The 11,094-nt window shown below is 37.8% G+C and overlaps 1 pseudogene; it reads left to right on the forward strand.

Moving 5' to 3' along the window:
- Nucleotides 1–8,606: 8,606 nt before the first annotated feature.
- On the forward strand, nt 8,607–9,834 carry LOC148570648 (uncharacterized; annotated as a pseudogene).
- Nucleotides 9,835–11,094: the final 1,260 nt, after the last annotated feature.

Raw genomic sequence — 11,094 nt, forward strand, 5'->3', positions numbered from 1 at the left:
ACGCCTGCAACTTAAAAAGATACTACAGTTAGAGGTAATAAAATCTTAGGATAAGGTGCACTCTTTTTCCTGAAAAGGTTTTTTAATGAGGTGCCAAGCCAAGATCTACAAATTGCCCGACTTAGAGGGATAAAACTCCCACGTGTATATATCTGCATTTTCTTTTGAATAAAGTTTTTTAGATTTTCTACAAAATTCTCAAGACGCATTAGTCTGAAACGCTAAAAAATTCATCGCCCGATTACAAAGCTACGAGATTGGCAGAAAGTGAAGATCAAATTCACTGTCCGACCACAATAAAAGACCAAAGAAGGTGAAAACCAAATTCATCAAAAGGTCGACCAAACAGGGATTAAACCTAATTTCTACAAAATCGGCAAAGATGAAAAAGTGACAAAACAGAATAATGCAAGAAGTTATCGAAAGTGATCCATAGAAAGGACCTGACGAGGTCTTAATAAAATAGGTTGCTAAAAATAACTTAAAAGACAGGCCGACGTAAAAAAGTCGGACCAGTCGACCACAATAACCAAAGTTATAAGAAGTCAATCCCTGGAAAGAGGCCTGGCCAGCCCTAGAAAAGAGGATTACTAGAAATAACTTAGAAGAGACCGACGTGATGAAGTCGGCCTCCCACAAACAAGTTATAAAGTAAACCCTGAAAGAGACCTGACAAAGGTCCAAGAAAGAGGATTACTAGAAATAACTTAGAAGAGACCGACATGATGAAGTCGGCCTCCCACAAACAAGTTATAAAAGTAATCCCTGAAAGAGACCTGACAAAGGTCCAAGAAAGAGGATTACTAGAAATAACTAACATGACGAAGTCGGCCTCCCAAAAACCCTAACGTTATAAAAAGTAATTCCTAACAGAGACCTCACAAAGGTCTAAACAAAACGGATTACTAGAAATAACTTCAGGCCAAAGCGAGGAAGCCGATATACAAGTTGGATCCAAACATCCACAACCTCAAAGGAATCAAGCCACAAGTATGAAATACAAAGGCAATCCAAAGAGGTCGAGCAACAAGGCTCCAACACTTCCAAAAAACCTAAAAAGGTACCAAGACAGATGAAAACAGACATGTTATGAAAAACACAAAGTTCTAATAATAACAAGCTCAAGAGGCTACCAAAATCAGCCCCAAGAGCTTGGAAACCATTTTGTTTTTCAAAATTAAGTTGCTAAACAAGCAACTAAGAAAGTATCAAAAGTCAGCAACCACCATTTACAAAATAAAGAGTTCAAAAGCCCACAAGCTGGGCTATCTACACAAACATTTAGAAAAATCATTTAAGATCCGAAGGCTTCTCGGCAGCATCAACACGGGGTGAAGGAGGGCGAGTCTGAAGAGGCACTGCATCCACTGTCCCGTCATCCCGATTTAAGATCTGGCAATCAGGTTCTGATTCGGGATCACCAACCTCAGATGAGGGAGCTGAAGAAGTCGGCACAACAGAAGCTTTGGCGACAGGCACAGAAGGAGGTTCAACATCATCGTCATCAGGGTCGTCAGGGACAATCTTGTCGTCCTTTACAACGTTGTCCAGGCTGAAGAGAGTAAGGTCAAGCTCGGGGGCAAGAACCCGAACCTGATCCTTCAGGTTCTCATAAGCAGCATTTACGCTGCCCACAAGGTGACCCTGGAGCTCGGCATAATCAGCCCGGGCAGACTCCAACTCCTCCCTGAGACGCATCACTTCCCTGTAGGTCGTGACATAGCTCTCCATGTGCCTCAATGCCGTGTCTTCAGCCAACCTCACAGAAGCCGCCAAGGCAATAGAACTAGCTTTTTCGCCCTCCAACTCCTTCTCCAGCTTGGTCACTTTCACTTGGAGCTCCTTCTTCAAATCCTTCATCCTGTCGAACTCCCGCTTAGCCTCCTCCATAAAGGCTTTGGTAGCATGAAGGGGAAGATCTTAGGCAGTTCGGTACATGGCAGCTCCCATATGTGCCATCTTGATGCTGCTCCGAGTAATAAAGTCCAAATGGCGAAGAAGAGAGACATCATCAGCAGGGATGGTACCATAAGGACTGATCTGCTGATCGACAAACTCAACCGCATCAAAGTCAGGGGCATCAAAGTTAAAAGGCCCAGTTGTCTTTTGTTTTTTTGGAGGAGGAGCGCCAGAAGTAACAACAGAAGCTTGCGGAAGATCAACCAAACGAACCCAGGGAGTAGGGTTCATCCTCCTCGCCCCCGGTGAGCTTGGTACGGATGGCTTCGACTGAACCTGAGACGACCCCTCCCCAGCCACCTTGGCCGATACGTTTTGAGCCGTCATAGCCTTTCTCGCCTTCTTGAAGGCCTTCATGGAGTCATTATTTTTAATCATCTCTGCAAACAAATATCACAGCGAGAAGTCAAGTTATGAATCAGAAAAGAAAAGAAATAAACTCGACAAACTAAGCAAAAAACAAAAGAGAAATCGACCACTACCCAGCTCAGCTCGGAGGAGAGAGGGATTTTCTAGGAATTTCTTTGTATCAAGATGGGAAGGCTGCCCTCAGTTTTCTTCCAGCACAGTCACAAAGGCTTGCTCAGCCTCATCTAACATCTCCCACGTATATCTAAACACCATTACATTTTTTTGCCATTCTAAAGGAAAGGCGGGCTCATCATTCTCATCCAGAAAAAAGGGCCGAGCTCCTTCAACAACTCGGACCCTAAAAAAGTAATTTTTGAAGTCACGGAAAGATTCATTAAACATGGAAAAAACCTTTTTCCCCTTGGGAAGCTCGGAAAGAAACCCAGGCGGCCTTCTTCTTAACCACCCCAAGCTTTGTCAAAACAAAGAGATAAAAGAAGAGGGATTGTGAGGCAGGGATATCTAGTTCATGACACAGCAACTGAAAGATTTTTATAAACCCCCAGGAGTTGGGGTGAAGCTGGGATGGAGCTACATTACAAGACCACAATAGGTTGGTCTCAAAAGGGGTAAAAAGAAGAGTAATATTCATCTGACTAAAAAAGAAGTCGTACGCATAGAAAAAGGGGCGTTCTCCAACAATTCGGATAGAAAAACAAACCCTTTCCTCAGAATTGGGAGATACAAGCTCATAGTTCTTTTCATCACTACCATTACTACAAATCCTATGAAATTGCCTAAGCTGCTGACAAAACTCGGAGTCAACCAACGAAACACACAGAAGAACTATAGAATCCACCCAATCAGCCATGCCCTCAGGGACTTGGGAGGATGTCTCAATAACATTTTTGCGAGAAGACATGAGGTTAACTAGTCCTACAGCAAGAAAAAGAAAACAAATTACTAACCAAAACATCTCGCGCAAAGTCAAAATCAACTCATAGCAGAGCATAACTTAAGCATACAAACAAGAAAAAGGAAAACCCCAAGACAAAGTACAGGGGCATCCTTTGGAGGCAGTGACAGAGTAAGGACTCAGAAAAAATCTACAAGACTAACATCCCAGCAAAACTCCCAGCAAAGAAAAGCCTTTTTTTAAAAGGGCAACATCCCGAGAAGAAAGATATAAAGTCAAAACAAAGTCATCAAAAGAGCAAACAAAAAATAGCAACTCAATCAGAAGGAAAACAGCAAAACATGCCAAGTGGAGGACACCAAAAACGCAACCTTTTCTTTCAAAAGAATCAAATGAAGCCATTACCCCAGAATGCTACAAAATCAAATAAAGGTAGCGAAACATGCAAAGCCCTAAAAAACCTCAATCATCAAGAGAAATACCAAGAACATGCATCACAACAATAATTGAGCATAAACGACGCGAAAAGGTTCAGACTTTCCAGCATGCATTTCAAGTGAAAAATCAAAACTTTATCAAAAAACCGAAGGCAAAATGACGAAATAAGTAAAGAAGCAGAAAGTAGAACCAACCTAGAGAAAGGAGAAAAAGCTCTGAAGAAAGTTGGAAGCCGGAGCGACAAAGTTTGGAAACTGTCTCTTGAGCAAAGCACCAACAAAGTACCAAGACAAAGCGTCGCAGAGAAAACGAAAAGGCAAGCTTCAGGCGAAACAGAAAAACAGAAAGAAAAGAGGGGAAGTTACAGAAAAGAGAAAACCGTTTCTTGAGGGCAAAATTCAAAATAAAAGAGCCAAAAGAAACGGAGCGTTAAAAATCAATTAATAAGGGTATTAAACCCTCGCACATTCCCAAGGCTAGAGCGCTAATGCAAAAGTACGCGCTTTTAGAAGAAACGAAAAAACGTTCTGCATTCAAAAAAGAAGAAGACTCTACAAAAAAAGAAGTCGACAAAATGCTCGAGTTCGGCTTCACCAGAGAAGGATCAAAGTCCCAAAACTAAGACTCGACCTCCGAAAGAAAGACCGAGCTTGAGCAGGGGCACTGTTCATACCTTAGGTCAAGCTGTCCGACCCGGGATGTTTAGCGACAAGGCAACCGACCTCTCCAGGTCAGACTATCCGACCTCTTCTCAAAGAGCTCGGCCAAATTGCCAGAAAAGCCCAATAAAGGGCCCAAATAGAGGAACACGACCCAAATCCAACGGCAGCCCAGGCCTCTAGAGATAAGGGTGGTTCCCTTGAAGATAAGATGACCTCACTCAAAGATAAGATAAGATAAGATAACTAACTTATCTTATCTAAAGAAGGTCACTCCACACCTCTATAAATACACTGGAGCACCCAGGTATAACTCATACTCTGATTCTACTAAAAACCTGCTTAATACCCTTGCTAACTTAAGCATTGGAGTCCCTTGCAGGTACCCCCCACCCTCCGGTGACAAAGGATCAGTTGCATCACCAGTCCAACAAGTCGGACACAACCGCTCCGGCCGCCATTCACCAGCCGGATATGTCAGCTCCGACCAGTATAGAAGATCTCGTCCGAGATCGACCTACAGTTTCAGGTAACCCTCGGAACAGATACCATAACCCTCTCGGTTACTTTTATTGGGTTGGACTTGTGACAACAAAAAATTAAACTTTGATTTGAGTATTATTTGTTGGTTGGAAACTATACTATCAACAGAATTAATAGTGTGAAATTCCTAACCGAAAATAATACTCTTTCAGGCACCATAACCACCAGCATTTGGTGGTGCCACTCAAAACCACTTCCATTGCCATTACTACAATACCAATAGAAAGCAAGCAATACACAAATGCAAAATACAATATCAAAAAGAGTATTTTTTTTTAGAAAGGTCACTAAAGCTACAATAAACGTTGACAAAGAAAGAAAAATAGAAAATGTAGGCAGTAAAATAGAGAGCAAAATGAAAATAAAGAGTAAAAAAGGTTAGGAAATAAAACCAATATGAAGATGCTACAGAAAATGAAAAAGTGGTTATTCGAAGAAGCACAAGATCAATGAACTAGAGAGATTGAGAACATGAAGAGAAAGAAGAAAAGAAGAAGAAGAAGTCACGTAAGTGTTATATATAGACCACTTGAAATAGGGGCATTTGGTTGTTCTATTCATATTTTAAAGAGAAAAACCCTAAACGGCCCCTGACAATTACTTCGAAAGACAATGAGGCCCTTGACAAAAAAAATACCCAACCCGGCTCCTGAGCTTTACTTTTATGGGACTGATTAGCTCCTGTGCCAAAAAAAAATCAATATTATTTTTTTTACACAAAGGCTAATCAGTCCCAAAAAAAAAAAGATCAGGGACCGGGTTGGGTATTTTTTTTTTTGTCAAGGGTCTCGTAGTCCTTTCAAAATAATTTTCAGGGGTCGGGTTGGGTATTCACTCTATTTTAAATGTCCTGAATATTACTTGAAGGGAACGGAGAAGACACGGGAAGAATTAAAGTGACGCATTACTTTTTAGAATCACGTTGAGTTTCAACATGACTTACTCTTGACTACAAGTCGCACTCACGTATGATTTACCTTCCAATTTAAAGAAATGAAGTGGGAAATAAAAACGTCTGATCTATGACTTGTAATGTACATGAGCATTTTACCCGAGATTTGACCTCTCGATCATAATTCGAGTAAGGGCACTGTTCATACTTGAACAGTTGAACCTGGGATAGTCCAACCCAAATACGATATGGCAGTGCCTATCTCATGGATTAGACTACCCCACATAACTCGTCCCAACAACAACTATTTCTATCTTATTTTGCCAGGTGTAAACAGGTCGAGCCGACCAAGGCACGGGTCTCCTAATCCGTATTTGATCCGATTTGGAAAGCAAGTCAGATGCTATCCCTCCTTACTTTAAACATAGAGTGTAATTTCTCACTTTGGGAGAAAAATAACTATCTAATACTATCTGAAGTTATCTTCAACGAATGACTCGGTCTCATCTACCACTGTATAAATACCTCAACACTCACGATTTTTTTTGAATTCAACACATATTTAGCATGCTAAAGCTCTGGCTAACTTAAGCATTAGAGTTTTTTACCGATATTCCTACTATTTTTCATACAAAGACATTGAAAACTCTCCCCAAACATTTAAAGTCCACATCCAAGTTTTAAAATCACCATCCTAACACTTCAAAACAAATACATTTTATCAAAATAAAATCATATTTAAAAAATCAAAATATTATTTTTTTTAATAAAAACTATTTATAAAAATTGAAATTTTTAAGGATTGAAATAATAATTTTCTCTTTCTTCAAATATTTATAGATTTTTTTGTCCGAATATTTACAACGTTTGGTATTGTGCAAAATGAACCAAACAAAGTCACATTATTTTCTTGGAATTTTTTCTTTAAATGAACTACCTTACTCAACATAATTATTCTTTAATATGCCTGCCTGAAGACTTATTTTACAAAGATACCTTATAAAACACGTAAATAGGTTAATAATACAGAAAAAAGCATACAAAATGTCTTCAATATTTATATAAAATTAATCTCTAGTTTCCATCTTTATGTTAGAAAATTATTTGATTTCCTAACTTATTTGTCGGCAATATATATATATTAATTATAATCACAAATTATGCTATTTCAAATTAAATGACTTATATAATGATGATCTCATTTATTATTTTAAATGCTAATTGAATAAGTCATTATTACTTTTGATTTGAAATTAAATGAGAATAAAACCAGATATTATCTTTTGTTCTTTAGATAATTATCTTTTTGGATTTTAGATATATTATCTTTTGGGCTTTAGATACTATTTTATTTGGACTTAAGGGTTTAATGGGTGTCATGCTCAAATATAAATAGACTTTCAGGGTTTCGGTCCCCAATATACCAAAAGCCGCCTTTGTTGCTCTTTCCCCATCAAAAGAGTTGCGATTCAGCCTCCTAGAAATACAGAAGGCTTTGGTTGAGGAAGATCGAAAGAACCACAAGATCCAAACTCTTCCGGTCGTATGATTTATGTTTATGAATTCAGATACGCTTCCGCATTCGAATATGATATATATTTTTGGTGATTCAATATGGATGATCTGGGATATTAAAACTGATTTATTCTAACAAGTGGTATCAGAGCCATCCATAATTCAATCATCGAAAATATTCAATTTTATTTTATTATATTAATATAAATATACACATGCGTGTTTACATTATATATGAAATTGATGCACGCTTAATGAAATTGTTCTTGATTATGTGCGTGCATCGATACGTATATATTCACATTATATATGTAAAAGAATCCCCACCATGCCGTTTTGATTGCTTTTATTTATATATATATATTGCATTATGTTTACCGTCGGCCATTTATATAATCTTCACGATATATAATATATAATTACTGAGAGGTTAATGTTGTCTTGGTTGCATTTTTTTATACGGTTAATTAAATAGATATTTTTTTATCATGTATTTTTTTGTATATTATTGTAACCCTATACAATTGATATTTAATTTTATGTGCCATTAAATTTGGTGTAAAGATAATTGATTATCTGTATGAGATATAAGAATTATTATGTGTATGTTACTTATGCGAATATTGATCTATACAAAGGAAGATCTATATTTGGCCAAATTATGTGTACATATTAATAATATTTGAATAATAAAAAAAAATATTATTTAATTATTACATAAAGAAACTAGTAACAATTTGGATTAGTATACCCATCTATTTTATAAAGAATTAGTTTTGGAATAAATTGATTGAACATTATGCTGCCAAAGTAGCCTCTTTTGTGAAAATTGATTTATTTAAAACATTAGGAATATGGTGACATGTAATTCATGCGAATATTAGTCGGCTCAAAGGAAGGCCTATATTTGGCCAAATTATATACACATATTAATGGTAAATAAATATTTGGGTAACTGATTAAGAATAAAGTAATACTTATTATTTATGTGAACAATAATCGGCCCAAAGGAAGTTTATTGTTTGGCCAAATAATAAGTATTGAACACTTTGTGTATTTTCTATTAATTATGCGGTCAATAATCGGCCCAAAGGAAGGTTATTGTTTGGCCAATTAATAGAAAATATATGCGGTAATAAATAGGTTGCGAAGTTTAAGTCTCCATGTGCGCATTAAGTCGGTCCAAAGAAAGGCTTAATGTGTGACAGGAATTTCGACAATATTTGATTACTGCAATGAGAGTATCACTTACAGTTAATTTTTCTATCCAAAGATTGAAAATTAATGTTGTGCTAGATATCTCAATATGGATCTTTTTCCCATTAATTAACTAATGTTTACTACATGTTATTTTTGTTCTAATCTAGAAACTATGGCTTTAGCTAGCAATGTTTCTGCACAAATTAGCAGTATTCCTATGCTGAATGGTTCAAACTTTAAAGTTTGGAAAGATACCGTGGAGATTGTCCTCGGTTGTATGGATCTAGATATAGCTCTTCGAGAGGAGAACCCCACTTCCACTCCGGAAAACCTCAATGAGGTTAAAATAAAGAAGTGAGAGAGATCCAATCGAATGAGCATTATGATCATGAAACGCTCAATTCCTGAGGCGTTTCGGGGCTCAATTACTGAGGATAAAGATGCCAAACAGTTTCTGAAAGATATTGAAAAATTCTTTACTAAGAATGAAAAGGCGGAGGCAAGTAGCCTTTTGAGCAAACTTGTCTCCATGAGGTATAAAGGTAAAGGGAATATAAGGGAGTACATTATGGAAATGTCTCATCTTGCTTCAAAATTGAAAGCACTAAAGTTAGAGTTGTCTGAAGATTTACTCGTGCATTTCATTTTGATTTTCCTTCCTGCACACTTTGGGCAATTCAAAGTGAGTTATAACACTCTGAAGGACACTTGGTCCTTAAATGAGCTTATATCTCACTGTGTGCAAGAAGAAGAGTGGCTGCAGCAAGATAAGACTGAAAGTGCTCACATGGCTTCATATTCTCAATATAAAAAAAAGCGTGATACTACTGTGGATGTGCCTTCTCAGCAGAAAAAGGCTAAGAAACAAGATCAAGTTTCAACTTGTTTCTTCTGTAAGAAGGTGGGACACATGAAGAAGGATTGTACCAAATATGCCACATGGTGTGTAAAGAAGGGTATAATTCTTACTTTTGTTTGTTCTGAGGCTAGTTTAAGTTATGCACCTGTTGATACTTGGTGGGTAGATTCTGCTGCTACTACTCATGTAAGTGTTACTATGCAGAGTTGCCTGTGGAGCCGACCGCCAAATGATGCTGAAAGATACATCTATGTGGCAGACGGCAATATAGTTGCAGTCGAAGCTATAGGAACCTTTAGATTATGTTCCACGAGTGAATTTTACTTGGATTTATTAGAGACATTTTATGTACCGTCATTTAGACGGAATTTGGTTTCTGTTTCTCGTTTGGACAAATCAGGTTATTTTTGTTCGTTCGGAGACAATAAAGTCAGTCTCTTCTATAATTTGAATAATATTTGCTCTGGTCATTTGGTGGATAATCTATATAAACTTGACTTAAATTCCTATAATAATAAAATACTGCAAACGGGTACAAAACGAAAACTAAATGAGAATTCGGCATCATTATGGCACAAACGCCTAGGTCACATCTTTAAACAGAGAATTCAGAGGCTCGTGTCGGATGGAATTCTTGGACCCCTAAATTTGGCGGACTTTGAAGTCTGCATTGAGTGCATAAAGAGAAAAAGGACAAACGAAAGGAAATTAGGTGCCGAGAGAGCTAAAGATGTCTTAGAACTGATACATACCGATATATGTGGCATATTCCCTACTGTCTCTTGGAATGGACAATGGTACTTTATTACATTCATAGATGATTACTCTCGTTATGGGTATCTATATTTAATTCATGAAAAGTGTCAACCCTTGGATGTTTTCAAGTCTTTCAAAGCTGAAGTTGAACTTCAACTTGGAAAGAAAATTAAAGCTGTCAAATCTGATCGTGGTGGTGAATACTACGGAAGATATGACGGTTCAGGTGAGCAATGTCCCGGGCCTTTTGCCCTTTTCCTAGAGGAGTGTGGTATTGTTCCGCAATACACCATGCCAGGCAAACCTAGCATGAATGGTGTTGCAGAGCGAAGGAACCGAACTCTTAAGGACATGGTGAGAAGTATGATTAGTCATTCTTCCTTACCTGAATCACTCTGGGGAGAAGCCTTAAAGACCGCAGTGTACATCCTTAATAGGGTGCCAAGCAAAGTAGTTAACAAAACCCCATATAAAATTTGGACTGGGAAAAGGCCCAGTATAAAGCATCTGCATATTTGGGGATGTCCAACTGAGGTGCGACCTTACAGGCCGCATGAAAGAAAATTGGACTCAAGGACAATTAGTTGCTACTTTGTTGGTTACGCTGAGCGCTCACGGGGGTACAAGTTTTACAATCCTGCATCAAGGTCTATTTTTGAAATGGGAAATGCGAGATTTCTTGAGGATGTTGAGTTTGGGGGGAAGAAAATATTAGGAATGTTGCTTTTGATGAAGATTCTATAACTGACAATGATCAGGTCTTTGTACCTATTAATGTTCAAGATACAGTTATAGTACAAGAGCACAATGAGAATCCTACTGTAGATCGAGTTGCAGTACAAGAGAACAATGAGAATATTGTTGTTGCTCAAGATGCTGCTACAGTATAGGAAAATAATGAGAATCCTCCTCAATCCCAACCCATACAGCAAGCTCAACAACCTCAAGAAGTGTCATTAAGGAGATCCAATAGAGAAAGGAGAAAATTCATCTATGGTCTCAAACA

Source organism: Arachis ipaensis, chromosome B3 (genome assembly GCF_059453495.1).
Source record: "Arachis ipaensis isolate K30076 ecotype BB chromosome B3, ASM5945349v1, whole genome shotgun sequence".
Classification (NCBI taxonomy): Eukaryota; Viridiplantae; Streptophyta; class Magnoliopsida; order Fabales; family Fabaceae; genus Arachis; species Arachis ipaensis.